This window comes from Leuresthes tenuis, unplaced genomic scaffold (genome assembly GCF_036924035.1).
Source record: "Leuresthes tenuis unplaced genomic scaffold, fLeuTen1.0.hap1 SCAF_6, whole genome shotgun sequence".
Taxonomy (NCBI): Eukaryota; Metazoa; Chordata; class Actinopteri; order Atheriniformes; family Atherinopsidae; genus Leuresthes; species Leuresthes tenuis.
In genome coordinates this window covers 37,492,499-37,507,819 of record NW_027325360.1, presented here as the reverse complement: position 1 = coordinate 37,507,819, position 15,321 = coordinate 37,492,499, and the positions used below count along the sequence as shown (strand labels likewise).

Below are 15,321 nucleotides of genomic sequence, written 5' to 3'. Positions count from 1 at the left end.
TGTTGGAAAAAAAAATCTGTCTTTAAGGGAAAGTCAATTTCCCAACTACATTGATTTAAAAAAAAGCAATTAAGGACATTTTATATCAGATGGGAGAACCATTAAGTTATCACCACAGTGATAATGTAGGTTAGGGATTTCTTTAAAAACTTGTTATTTTAAGTGCACACACTCTCTTTCACAAAAACATACCGTCTACACACTGGTGATGCATACGACAAATTAATGTCAATGTAACCAAATACAAAAGGCTCCGATGAAGATAAAGGTAAATCCACAACCCAACAGTGCAAGCCTCACAAAATACTTTTTGCAGCATTGTTGTCTATCCATGGGTATTTACCTTTCCAGCTAGCTTGAAAAGTCCGACCTTTTTCTGCCTAACATCTACACAGCTACGGTAGAGTGTCAACTTATTGACACAGTAGAGTTCTCACTGGAAAACGGTGTCGGGTCGGAGGATATTTCTGGTATTTTTGTGAGAAATGTATCCATTTTGTTGGCTAAATCAACCACTAAGCTCGTTTAACAGCAGGTTGCCGTCCAGCCTTTTTGGCGGTTTATCTGACATCATAACGCAATGCATTAATAGGTAGCGAAGTGATCATTAACAAATTTGTGGGTGAAACTGCGTCTATGGCACTGTCCAACCTTGGGGTAACTCCACTCCACTAAAAGCATAAAGATACGGTACTATCCGATGCGGTGATATGTCCGTATACGTCACATATACAGACAATATACGGGAAAATCCGCATCGCATATGTGACGGATTCTGTTTTCAGATATCCCCGTATAGGGACAGCAATGGATCCTGAAAAATCCCAAAATCCGGATACCCATCTGCGACATATCCAGAAAATACATGTGTGTTTGATCCCCCACAGTTCCTATTTTAGATCTCTCTGCATACCGCATCTTTGGCGTATCATGTTCACAAATTCACGACCACACGACGGATGTCCGCCGGATATTTACGGATTTTTAATTTATGCAAATGTGGGAACCTGATGGTTGATGTACTAGTTCTCTTCATTAATTGTGAAATATGGCATGTAGGCCTTCATGTATAAGTTTTAACCATCTTAAATTATTTTATCTTCTAAGATCTTACCATATCAGACATTTTACGATCACCCAGTCAGTTTTCTACATCATAATCATAATTAAATAGTCTTTAATTTTGGTTTCTGTACCATCATGTTGTACAAATCACTAGCTGGACCAATAAACACATTACCATTTCAATAAGCATTTATGAAATCAGTATTATTAAATATACATTTTATAAAGTGGTCTAATCAGGTGTTTCACATCTGCATAACTGCACATCTGAATGAAAATATATCAGACATAAAATACAGACCAAGAATTTTTAAAGTTTTAAAAAATCTACGGTTTCATTTCAAATAAATGTTGTTGATGCCTCTTGGAGGCTGCCTCATGCTGCATACGCCACTGGGCACTCTGCGGTGTTCCATCCTGCAGGACTTTTGTTGTAGCTCGGCAAGTTTGCGCTGGCACCCATCTAAAATGTATGCGTTTTGAGTTTTATTGCCCTTATGAGTTTTGTTGCCCTCCATTCAGATGGATACACGTTCCATGTTTCCTTGTAGTTCTCCTTGTCGCTCATCAGGCATCAGGCACCCCTTCAAAGCATCTGTACTCCTCATCAGTTAAAATGGAGAGAGCAACAGATTGCTGCAAACTTAAAAGCTTAAACAGAAAACAGAAAACATTTGTTAGATATTATTCTTCATAATGATGACAGCCATTGATCAATGAGAACACTTTGAACACTAAATGTATACATTAAAAAACACACATTAAAGCATGTTTTTACCTCTTCCACATTGCCAGAAACTATATCTTTATGCACAGTTCAAACAACATATTTCAGTTATTGTATCCTGTTCGAAAAATGATATAGTTATACTATGAGAAAAGCTGCAAGAATAACAGTTTCTGTGATGGGGGGGGGGCTCCTCCTGTCTTTTGGTTCTCATAATACTATGTGGCAAGCAAAATAGTTTTGACTGTCTGAACTCGTCTTCCCATAACATTGAATGCCCCTTTCCCATAACATTGTGTGGCCAGCAAGCATAAACAATATAAATAGCAACAGCACCATTTTGTGAGTCAGACAACTCTGAGCCAGCTTCCTGACAGGTTGTCAATGGTAAATGGACTTGTACTTGTATAGCGCTTTTCTAGTCTAACTGACCACTCAAAGCGCTTCACTACATGCCGCATTCACCCCACTCACACACACTCATACAGCACGTCTTAAGATATACATATCTACTAATCATTCACACACATTCATACCCCAGTGATACACTGGGAGGCAACGTGGGGTTCAGTGTCTTGGCCAAGGACTCTTCGACATGTAGCCCGGGGAAGAGTTGAACCACCGACCTTCCGATTGGTGGGCGACTGCTCTTCCTCCTGAGCTACAGCCGTAAGAAACCCTTTGTGTTACTACTGTTGGCGAGAAATAGTGTGATTATTGGGGATAAATTGTGATTATCTAACTAACAATTGTTAGAAACAAGAGGCCTTTAACTAAATATGGGCGTTGCTAATTTCCAATAAGAAAAGTTACTATTTCGAGTGCAACTTAGTATCAGGAAAGCCTTTAGCTGGTACTGTAAGTAGCCTTTAGCTGGTACTGTAAGTAGCCTTTAGCTGGTCCATAGTCTGTGTGAGAAAACTACAGGAATATATAACTCATTATAACGCATTATAAGTGGAATCTTTCTTAAGAGAGTTTGTGATAGGAGGTCGCAATAAGTAAATCCATCTTTGTTTGTTTGTTTGTTTGTTTGCTGCAGTGTTGTTTTATTTGCTCTGTATGTATGAGGAGTGAAACAGCTGCTGGTGTGTGATGTATGTATGAGGAGTGAAACAGCTGCTGGAGTGTGATGTATGTATGAGGAGTGAAACAGCTGCTGGTGTGTGATGTATGTATAACGAGTGAAACAGCTGCTGGTGTGTGATGTATGTATGAGGAGTGAAACAGCTGCTGGAGTGTGATGTATGTATGAGGAGTGAAACAGCTGCTGGAGTGTGATGTATGTATGAGGAGTGAAACGGCTGCTGGTGTGTGATGTATGTATAAGGAGTGAAACGGCTGCTGGAGTGTGATGTATGTATGAGGAGTGAAACGGCTGCTGGTGTGTGATGTATGTATGAGGAGTGAAACAGCTGCTGGTGTGTGATGTATGTATGAGGAGTGAAACAGCTGCTGGTGTGTGATGTATGTATGAGGAGTGAAACAGCTGCTGGTGTGTGATGTATGTATGAGGAGTGAAACAGCTGCTGGAGTGTGATGTATGTATGAGGAGTGAAACGGCTGCTGGAGTGTGATGTATGTATGAGGAGTGAAACGGCTGCTGGTGTGTGATGTATGTATGAGGAGTGAAACGGCTGCTGGTGTGTGATGTATGTATGAGGAATGAAACAGCTGCTGGTGTGTGATGTATGTATAAGGAGTGAAACAGCTGCTGGAGTGTGATGTATGTATGAGGAGTGAAACAGCTGCTGGTGTGTGATGTATGTATGAGGAGTGAAACAGCTGCTGGTGTGTGATGTATGTATGAGGAGTGAAACAGCTGCTGGTGTGTGATGTATGTATGAGGAGTGAAACAGCTGCTGGAGTGTGATTTATGTATGAGGAGTGAAACAGCTTCTGGAGTGTGATGTATGTATGAGGAGTGAAACAGCTGCTGGAGTGTGATGTATGTATGAGGAGTGAAACAGCTGCTGGAGTGTGATGTATGTATGAGGAGTGAAACGGCTGCTGGTGTGTGATGTATGTATAAGGAGTGAAACGGCTGCTGGAGTGTGATGTATGTATGAGGAGTGAAACGGCTGCTGGTGTGTGATGTATGTATGAGGAGTGAAACAGCTGCTGGTGTGTGATGTATGTATGAGGAGTGAAACAGCTGCTGGTGTGTGATGTATGTATGAGGAGTGAAACAGCTGCTGGTGTGTGATGTATGTATGAGGAGTGAAACAGCTGCTGGAGTGTGATGTATGTATGAGGAGTGAAACGGCTGCTGGAGTGTGATGTATGTATGAGGAGTGAAACGGCTGCTGGTGTGTGATGTATGTATGAGGAGTGAAACGGCTGCTGGTGTGTGATGTATGTATGAGGAATGAAACAGCTGCTGGTGTGTGATGTATGTATAAGGAGTGAAACAGCTGCTGGAGTGTGATGTATGTATGAGGAGTGAAACAGCTGCTGGTGTGTGATGTATGTATGAGGAGTGAAACAGCTGCTGGTGTGTGATGTATGTATGAGGAGTGAAACAGCTGCTGGTGTGTGATGTATGTATGAGGAGTGAAACAGCTGCTGGAGTGTGATTTATGTATGAGGAGTGAAACAGCTTCTGGAGTGTGATGTATGTATAAGGAGTGAAACAGCTGCTGGTGTGTGATGTATGTATAAGGAGTGAAACAGCTGCTGGAGTGTGATGTATGTATGAGGAGTGAAACAGCTGCTGGTGTGTGATGTATGTATGAGGAGTGAAACAGCTGCTGGTGTGTGATGTATGTATGAGGAGTGAAACAGCTGCTGGAGTGTGATTTATGTATGAGGAGTGAAACAGCTTCTGGAGTGTGATGTATGTATGAGGAGTGAAACGGCTGCTGGAGTGTGATGTATGTATGAGGAGTGAAACAGCTGCTGGTGTGTGATGTATGTATGAGGAGTGAAACAGCTGCTGGAGTGTGATGTATGTATGAGGAGTGAAACAGCTGCTGGTGTGTGATGTATGTATGAGGAGTGAAACGGCTGCTGGTGTGTGATGTATGTATGAGGAGTGAAACAGCTGCTGGTGTGTGATTTATGTATGAGGAGTGAAACAGCTTCTGGAGTGTGATGTATGTATAAGGAGTGAAACAGCTGCTGGTGTGTGATGTTGCTGATGGTGACGACAGAAGTAATGTATTACTGACTAATGGAGTTGAAGTGAACATTAGAGTTTGGTTGTTGCTGGTGACATCACGACAGAAGTAGTGTTTCATTCACTTGTACTCAGATTAACTCCACCGAAAATTGATTAGCTGCAAGAGGACAGTAAGGGAAATATCTGTTTTAAAGCTAACCGGGAGTTAAGTGGGAGTGCTAAAATCATGTTTAAAAAAAAAAGCCAAAAAAAAAAAAGACAATATTAAATACTTAGCCAGATGAGAAAATAAATTTGGGTTTAAGGGAGATTTGAACATGGTAACATTACCCAATCCTAGAAGTAATGCACAAAGTAGATCTTGTTAAAAACACAAGGTCTAAAACTAGACATTAGTACAAGTTTGTGTATTAAGATTTAACAGCTCTCTTAAAGAGTTAAAGTTCAGAAGATCTCAGATAAACAAGCAGAGCATTTCAAATCTTTACTCCTTTCACAGAAAAAACTGTCTGAGCAAAAGATGTTTTACAACCTGAGATTTTTATCATTTCCATATCAAACCTGCCATTCTTAGGCAAAGTTGTATAGCAACAGCTTTCTGACTTTTTCCTGTCTAACAATGCTTTTGATACTTTCCTCTCACAATCTTGATTTTATGTGAGATGAAACGACAAAACCGAGAGAGAGAGAGAGAGAGGGGGGGAGGGGAGGTGTCTTTGTGCCATATTCAGGGCCACCCACTCACTCACAAGATAAAACATTGAGTTTTTTCCTTAATTCGAGCATGTGTCATTTAAAATGGAGATAAAACGATCTTAAATACTTTGTATCACCGCAGAATGATTTTATTGATGATTTTACTGAAATTCTTTAAATTGTGTGCACTGCTGTTGACTGTTTAGTCATAACAGGGGACTTGAATGTGCACATAGATGTAGCCCATAATAAGCAAGCTAAAGAACTCACTGCTTTCCTTGAAATGTCATAGAACAAGGGAGAGTTATTTTTCTGAAATCATAAAAAACTGCAGTAACAACTCTCATGTCCTGTTTGCTACAGTAAACAGATTAACAAACCCTCCACTTTCACTGCATTTAGAACTCATTTCTACATATAAGGGTAATGAAGTTGGAATATTCTTTAATGACAAAGTTCAAGGCATCAAAAAATTAAATAATTTCCACCTGAAGCAGGTCTGAGACCAGGCAGTCAAACCTTTCAGGTGCAGATGGTTTTCAAGCCAAACTGAAACCTTTTCTAAATTTGAGATTAGCTCTTCTGCAACAAAATCCTAAGTTTATCAGAAAAATAAGCCGGAAATAGAGAATTTAACATATTAATGGCTTCCCTAAAACTTATGAACTTAGAAACTGACATCATATTCATCAGAGATTAAAGCATGTATCTCTGCGTTAAAGCTGATTAACTTTAATCTCTGATTAAAGCGTTAAAGTGAGTATTAGGATATATAAAACAAAACAAAAAAAACCCACAGCAATGAAATATGCTATGTGAGTCAGATATCAAACAATGGTTTTCTGAAAGAGAAATTTAAAGACAGCTGCAATAAATCAGCGTAATATATTAATACTATAAGCAGTTTCTAAGCCTGCAGATAAATATGAATTAAATTAAGTAGAAAGGTTGTACATGTGTGTGTTCAACAGGTGCCAAACTGGATAGGTCAAATGCAGAGAGTAATTGTGTGACTTGTAACAATTGTAACATGACAATAAACAGTCATCTTAATGTGTTGCACAGCAATGGAATAAAGAGGGAAAGCAGAGGAGCACTCTAACAACAAAAAGAAAAGCAAGAAAGGACCAAACTTTTTGTTGGAAGGGAGAGAAGCAACTATATATGTGATGAGGGAAAGCAAAAACACAGATCAGAACAGGAGCAGAGACGGAGAAGGAGAGACAGAGCAGGAGGAGATACATGTCGGCTGTGTGGAAGGAGGGGGCATTGGGCGAGGGACTGCAGGAGCAACAGTAAGATAGAGGAAGAGTTTGGGAGTCAGTTATGACTAGATAAGAAAAAAAAACAGGAGCTGTAACCAGGATAGAAGCAGAAAAGCCAGAAAAAGTGTTAAACTTAGAGGGAATTGAACTTATCTTATAGTATGACATCAAACCTGAGATTACATTGAATGTTTCCAGGACGGAGGTAACTTTTCTATGTGACACAGGTGCAACACGAACTGTAATCCATCCTGATGACATTCCGGGAGTTGAGGAATCCAAAGAAATTATTTGGGTCAAATCAGCAAATGGTAAGAGCCATCCTGAGTGTTTATCAAAACTCTTGACAGTAACAGATACACGGAGTGGGGTAAGTGCTGATTGTCAGGTTGTCTTGTCCACTCTGTGTCCCTGTAACTTACTGGGAAGGGATTTACTCCATTTATTGAAGCTAAGAATAGTTCCAGAAGAAAAAGGGTTGACTGTAGTTCGAATGAAGTCCGCTCAAACAATGATTCAGCATGAGACCACCTTCATACTGGTATAGTTTGGATCTTGTGTCTACAGGCCCCAGCTCTATCACGTTTCCTCTCCTTCAGAAGGCAAAAGAACACGTCTCAGGAGAGCTCACCCTCAGGTCACCACATGAAGTACACTGCACTGTGTCTTCCAACTACACTGAAGGGTCTGACACAAACATATGAAAAACGCTTTTTCAGAGAAAAACAGACCATGTTAAAGTTAGAACACTTATACTGGAATAAAGACGGTTGTTGTGCAGCTAGCTGCTCACTCTCCCCCCAGCATGAGAAAGGTTTTAAGACCATGTTATGCACCTCATGTGTGTCAGGAGCTGGTGGTGAGGTAGGACCCAGATGCAGTTCTTCTTGTTCACAAAAAGGTTTATTCCAACAGCAGGGAGCAAAAGACAAGAACAAAAGGCGCGGCAGGACCGGATCAAAAATATTCAAACGGTGAATTAACAAGACTGTGAAAACAAAAGACTATGGAAAAAAACAAGGCTATGGAATAAATACTATGACTGTGATTAAATTAATAAGGCTATGAGGCAGGAAACCAGACTTAACTTCTGTGATCATGATATGAAGGGTTGGTGAGGATTCTGCAGTGACTGAAAGTAAACCAGGAAGCTAAATACTGTGAGACATGAGACAGCTGACGTGAGTGAACCGAGGTGACAACATAACTGAAAACACGATTAAACAAACAGACATTAAATCTAAACTGAGAAAACAGACTGTGACAGAGCAGACAATGTGTCACTCTCCAAACCCACAGATGACCACTGGAGGCGTTTAAGTGTGTTTGTGACTGCATGTGAAGAAGCCTCAGATTGGGAGGAGGTGGAGCCAGGAATAGAGTATTCTGAGAAACTGGATGCATATACTAGTCCATTAAATTGGACCACGCATGCAAAACCAAATGTACATTTACAAGGACAGATGTGGAAGAATAAAGGTGCCATTTACTATGAAATGTAGAACTTACACTGCCAAAGAGTTTGTTTAAATATGCTGCAGTATCGAGCCATGGAGCACGTCATGTCTCTACAGGAGGGATGGTAGCAACAATGAACAAGGTTTTTGCAGTGTATGGTTTTATTTATAATAAATAATAATATCATAATATGATAATAAAGAATTTTTGTCTAACATGTCCAAGGGCGTAACCATGGTTTAGACATTGGGGGGGTCCAAGAAAAACAAAATTGTTGAGTGCATTATCTACAATTCTTTATTTATATATGAAAAATTGGACATTTAGAACTTAGTTTAGAGGACTACATTGACCATGTAAGTTCACATCTAAAGGAATAGTGTAATTTCTCCGAGACAGTGACTGCCCCCCCCCCCACTTTGTTTTGGTTAGTTGCTTACTGTTTACTGACCTTAAACACACCTACCAATTACAGTTATGCTCTTCCAGTAGTACTGTAGCAAATAGGACAGCTTCCAATGGAAAACGACCAAATACCCAAAGCATGTTTATGGAAATATTTTAATAAGGACAACTAATGATGTAACAAATTACAGACTTTTCCTTTAACAAAAAATGTGCTGAGGACTTTTAAGTCCAGCTTCATTCCTATTGTGTCAATGTCTCAAAATGTGCATTAACAATGAAAAGTCTAATAGTCTAATGTTATTTTTGTTTTAAGTTTTTTTATTTTGAAAGGGGGCGGAAGTTTATTTTGTTGATTCTGTGTTGGATTTCCTGTTCTGGTACAATCTGCTCTGTTGAGCAGCGGCTCCGTCAAAAGTAGAAGTCCAACGTAAAGATAAGGAGAGCCGCTCCTGAGACGGCGGCGCGCCCGGTGGGTCACTCTCATTGACTGTTAGCATCAACAACGGCGACCGCGGCGCAGCCGTTACCACGGTAACACACGGAAATAAATTGAAAATAAATAAGACATAACAAGAGACCGATCCCTTGACAGGGTTCATAAAAGGAGAACATGCATTTTACATATTTTCTTCTGTATATTGGGGGGGACAGGTTGGTATTTTCTCAATATTGGGGGGGACACGACCCCCCCCCAAAGAATGCGTGGTTACGCCATAGAACATGTCAAATATGTGCAAAATATGATCCATACATATGGCCTAGGACCGGGGCGAGGACAGTTCCTGAGGCCGGAGGACCCTTTTCAACACATTTGTATGGGTTTCATTGAATTAAATAAAGGTGTCTCCCTGGTGATTAGTGATGTTTTACCAAATGAGTTGAAGTATTTCCACGCACACAGGCAGATGCACTCTCAACACTGGTGAATTAAATGTTACCTAGATTTGGAATTCCTGAAAAAATCTACAGTGATAATGGGACGCACTTTGTAAACAACATTATCTTCCTGATGACAGAGAACTTAAGAATAGATCTCAGAAACCACTGTGCATATCATCCACAATCAACAGGTGGAATAATTAGGTCAAGACTGAAGAAACTGGGAAGAATTGGGTTTACTGTTTACCACTAGTAGTCCTAAACATGCATATTACTCTAATTATCACAGAATTAACTCTATTTGAGATGATGTATAATGTAAACCATTTTTACTACCACAGAACTATTCACCAGACATGATGACGAAAGAGAAGAAACCTTAGCAGGATACATGGTTAAAATGTTAACAAGTAGAGAGATCTCTTCTGTCTAGTCTGTTCCAGGTGACCCTGTGGAGGAATGTCTAATACCTGGAGACTGGATCCTCATCAAAGTGATAAAGAAAGAGAACGGGTCCAGCCCAAGGTGGGAAGGTTCATAGCAGGTACTGCTTACAGCACCCACAGCTGCTAAAATAATATATCCTGGATGCACTTATCACACTGTAAACTAGTAAGGCCACGACCTGCAGAAGTAGGGAAAGATTAGTTACCCACCACCGTTCTCTGAGGCATAAGTCTGACTACAAAGGGGAATTCTCTCAACAGGAGGGGGTTCGTCTCAACCTCAGTGAAGAAAACAACGGCTAAAACGAGAACATAGGGTGTGGCTAAAATAAGACAGACAGCAGCCGTGGCATCCATTTAAATTACCAGGATTTGTAGGTTAAAAGGAACCAGCTGTGTATTGTTAATCATTATTCTTATTATCGTATTGCTAATTCTATGGGATTGAGCACAGATTAATAAAAAACTAAAAGATAATGCACTACAATGAATCACCCTCAGACCCAGACTGACCACAGAGATAGGAGGTCCCTCAGGTCCAACAGACAACTTGTCAACCTATTTTTTGTTGCAGGAATAGATGGGGTGGCTGACATTGACTTATGCTCAATTATTTTATGTAAAGACAACCAAAAAGCCCATGTGTATTCTGAAAAGTACATATGTGACATGTATGTTAATACAAGATTTCTGAAGAATCGCCGGTGTATCAGTTGGAATTTTGTTAGAACGAATAGTCCACAACAGGTTATAGTGATTGGAATAAATGGCTGGAATGTATACAGCATGACAAAATAATCTAATTGTATTGAATGTGCTAAAGCCAGAATATAAATCTAGAAATTAAGCAATCACTCTGACCCAACTGGTTTCCAGTGTGCATTACAATTGCAAAATTAATCTTTTGTACCTAACACAGAGCAATGTAAAACTCTCTCTTTGTTGTTCCCAGCAGTTAAGAAAAGAGACAACTGCCCTCAGCGTTGGCTTATACGGGTAATTATATATGTTTCATCCACAGGGGTACAGGTAAGAATGTGGGTACACTCATGTCACATAATTGTCAAGAATCCATCTATTGTCACTTGGGACGCAGGTAACTACTCAACATCTTGATTTCTCAACCAAACTTCCATGAGAGCAGACCTCTGGTGGCTGTGTGGGGATATGAAACTGAGGTCCGTCCTTCTGCCTAACTGGCAGCTGCGCAATAGCCCAACTACTGATGCCTTTCCATCTGTTCCCTGTGGGGGACTTTAAGGCCTTGGGTGAGAAGCTGCAACGTCTCAAGCGTTCAACTGTGTCTGGAGGTTCATTTGACAACAGAGTGTACCTGGATAGCATTGGAGTTCTGAGTCCCAGATGAATTTAAATCTAGAAATCAAGTAACTTCAGACTTTCAATCTTTTTTTTTTCTGGTGGGCAACAATAAATAAAAATGTTATTGGATAAATTACATCTACAAGGCATTGCTGAACAATTGAAATGTTTGGAACTTTTTCCTGTTCCTTTATTCCTAACAATACTTCCGCAGATGGCAGAATCATCAAGAGGACTCGCATCACTCTCTGCAGAGCTGATAGAAAATCAACGACCCCTTCACTGACATGATGGAGAATGGTTTGGTCTCTGTCTGTTGTCACAGCCATAGTAGTCACCTGTGCTTGATGTTGTATCACATGCTTGAGAGGACTGTCCCAAAGACTGATTGAAACCTTCCTTACCCACATAATGTATCAACAGGTAGAGATGATGACAACAAGCTACACGTGGATGATGGAGACGATGATACAGATAACGTTTAAAGTACAAAGTACTTTGAATGACCCCGAGTGAATTCTCAATGAATTGTTTCTGATTATTTTTGCGTTCATATGAAAGACCAATGAACATGGGAATTGGACCTATTAAAAGACAATTCCTGAATGTAGAGCATTGTAAAGATGATATGTTGCTTTTTCCTGCTAACATTTGTCCACAGGTTAAATTAACTGCAGCAGAACCACTACAGGACTCAAAGTCAGGTAACTGACCAGGTTTATGGAATTCCCATCATGCCAAGATGATGGTGGAACAATCACAGATTTTTATCCACATGTGTACTAAAGGGTGGACGGCGAAGCTAAGCGCTCCTCCCCAACTGAATGAAAAGCTGATTTGAACAGTTCATTCCACCAACTAACGTTTAACAGTCTACAGCCTCCAACCACTGTATGGCTGAATTATATCCTGAAGTGTCCTAAAAGAGGATTAGTTAGGGAATAAGAGGTGGTAAAGACCTCTTCCTGGAAGTAACCGCTCCTTCCAAGATAGCTTAGCAGTTCCAGACCCAGCCAGACTGATGTTCGGCCAGAAGCAGACGATCGCAGTGTTGGTGACGGGACTGGACTGAATAAAAACTGCATTGCATTATTATTATTATTATTATTATTGTTGTTGTTTGACTATTCTTGATTTTCATTTGTTATTATTTTTTATTTTATTCATTTTTTTCATTAATTGCATTTAATCATATTTTCATTTATTATTCATTATTCTTATTTTCATTTAATTCATTTTTTATTAATGTATTCATTTTGTGTTTGCTAATCACACATATGTCCATCGCCATTCATTAGAATCAACTGTTCGGAGTGCGACCTTTGATACTGAGCGAGTGATTAAGCGGTCGGTCGCCAGGGGGAGAATGGGGCCATGGGAGAATTTTCCCCGTAAATACAGCAAATGGGTTTTTCACTCCTATGCACTGCGAACAGTGGAAAATTTCAATGTTAATGATTCAATGTTAATTGTACAAGATGCAGGGTTTTTCCCTTTTTCTTCATAGTATAAACAGGAGGGAATGTTCGAAAAATTATATAGTTATACTATGAGAAAAGCTGCAAGAATAACAGTTTCTGTGATGGGGGGGTGGGGGGGGCTCCTGTCTTTTGGTTCTCATAATACTATGTAGAAAGCAAAATAGTTTTGACTGTCTGAACTCGTCTTCCCATAACATCAAATGGCTAGTAATGCCTTTTCCCATAACATTGTGTGGCCAGCAGACATAAACAATATAAATAGCAATGGTACCATTTTGTCAGTCAGACAACTCTGAGCAGCTTCCTGACAGGTTGTGCCGACTTGTCTCTTTCTTGCAAGAAATACATGTTTTGTGTTAATCGTATCCAGCGACTCTGAGTCTAATTTTGAGAGAATTTTTCTGACATATCCAGAGATAACACTGCAGACTATCTACAACACTCTAATGTGACACAAAAGCAAATCTCTTTTTTATATCTTTGAAAAACCATATCAACAATCCATAAGTTAGTCGACTCACTTTATGCCTTCTGTTGTTGAGAGCTTTGGCCCTCTGATCCTCTTCCATTCTGTTGTCCTCAGTCAACTTAGAGTCAACTTGATGTTCTCGAAGTATCTGTTGCAGGCTCCTATGAACACAAAAACTGAGGGTTACATATCAATCATGTATCGACACAAAATTTATTAACATAATTATTATGCCCATACTTTTTTCAAACATCATGAAAAAAATAAAAATGCACAAAAAATACAGCTAGGGTCTCAGGGGGTTAAACCAAATTTAATTTCATTTTAAATTTTAAAATCAGACGTGAAATAATATCAACCCAAGACCACTACAATCTGATGCATCTCCGTGTTTTGCTGTTATGTGGAATATCAGATGGGGTTTTTGTTGCTGTTGGTTGTTTCGGCTTGATGCAGCACAACCTCTGGTGGTGAGGGGCAAAATAATATTTAGAATCTCTGATTCGTTTGAGTAAAAACTCGTTCTGGAATGATGTTATACCCCCCAACTGAGCAGAGTCCCCTTTGGGACCAAGTCTATTGGTTCGCCTCTCAGTTGCAAGTAAAGGAACAACAGTTTCACGGAAAGTGGTATATCACTCTGTTTGTCTGCGAAGCTAAACTCAAGTAACTCGGCATCTTTAGAACTGAAATAATTTACGGGATAAAAAACTAGTATCAACTTACTTCCACATATCGTCCGATGTGATACTCGTAGTCTCGGGACTGCAGGCTCTGCCACTGGCTCCAATGAGGCGCCATCTTACTTAGTTTAGCCGTGAAGATCCACATATGGGAGTTTCAGTTTTACATCGTCCACTCACATCGATACTTTTCTCTTTGATGTCCTCCGAGACTGAAGAAATGGTGGGGAGTCGTTTTTCTTGTCCCAGGCATCATTTACGTGCTACTCAACATGAACTTTACTGGAAAACGCACAACTCAGGACTGCAGCGTAGCTAGCGTATCTACCTGTAGATTTCATACTGGCTAGCAGCCAATGAAATCAAGCCCCTCGCTGTGCGAGGCCTGAATAACTAATCAAATTAACTGCAATACAGTATACAGTAATATAGCACTGTTAGATCTGGTTAGGTCATTTCTTTTTGTGGTTGGTAGCATTTTCAGACTTGATATATCAAAACATTTTTGGCTGAAAGAATTCCTTCAACCATGTATATGGTGAGAAAAATACTTACACTCAAAAGAGATGACTTCATTCACTATGTAGTATGCCCAGTTGGTAACAAAGTATATACACTTTAGGAGGCAACAATAATTGTAAACGATGGACAAGGTTATAAGAAAAAAATCTGCAAGATGTAGTCAGGTTGGAAAATAACAAACTTGTCCAAAACATACACAAAAGCGTCATTGTAAGGAACGTAACTTTGCTTTTGAAAGCAGTCATTGGAAAAAAAGGGTAAACATAGTTATATTTTAAACGTAGCTTTTGCTACAGAAATGTTATAAAGAGTTTGCAGAACTTAGTATGTAGACCAGGTTTTGATCAAGCCTGTGAGAAGTAGCGAGAACGAGAAATATAACAATGTATACACTGACATGTATGATGGAAAGATTTGGAAAGACTTTCAATATTATGATGGCAAGCCATTTTCTCTCTGAAGCCAGTAATCTGGGTGTCATGCTTAATATTGACTGGTTTCAGCCCTATGATAAGTTCAAAGATTCCATAGGTGTTATGTACCAACATTTTATGATACATTAGAGACTGCTGTGTAAAGGTGGAAGCACCTTTACACAGAAGGCATATTTCTTATGAAGAAAATGATGCACTCCTTTTAATGTTTAAGACTTTGTACACATGATTGTGTACACAGTGTCTTTCAACGCCATCAGATTCGACAGATCCAAACTAGGAGGAGAATTACTAGCAACAAAAAAACTACAGAGCAAAAGTCGTGTATTCGCAAGGTGGCTTAGAAA

General features: G+C 39.7%; 1 protein-coding gene and 1 long non-coding RNA gene across 2 annotated transcripts in view; both read right to left on the bottom strand.

Annotated features, from left to right (window-relative positions):
* The window catches only part of cacna1ba (calcium channel, voltage-dependent, N type, alpha 1B subunit, a), a 222,977-nt gene that overhangs the window by 157,142 nt on the left and 50,514 nt on the right, over positions 1–15,321 (bottom strand).
* LOC140309236 (uncharacterized) lies at positions 1,302–14,539 on the bottom strand. The gene is made up of 3 exons (XR_011916363.1): positions 14,062–14,539; positions 13,388–13,496; positions 1,302–1,716 (listed from the first exon to the last, which is right to left on the bottom strand). It is a non-coding gene; the product is annotated as an uncharacterized lncRNA (long non-coding RNA).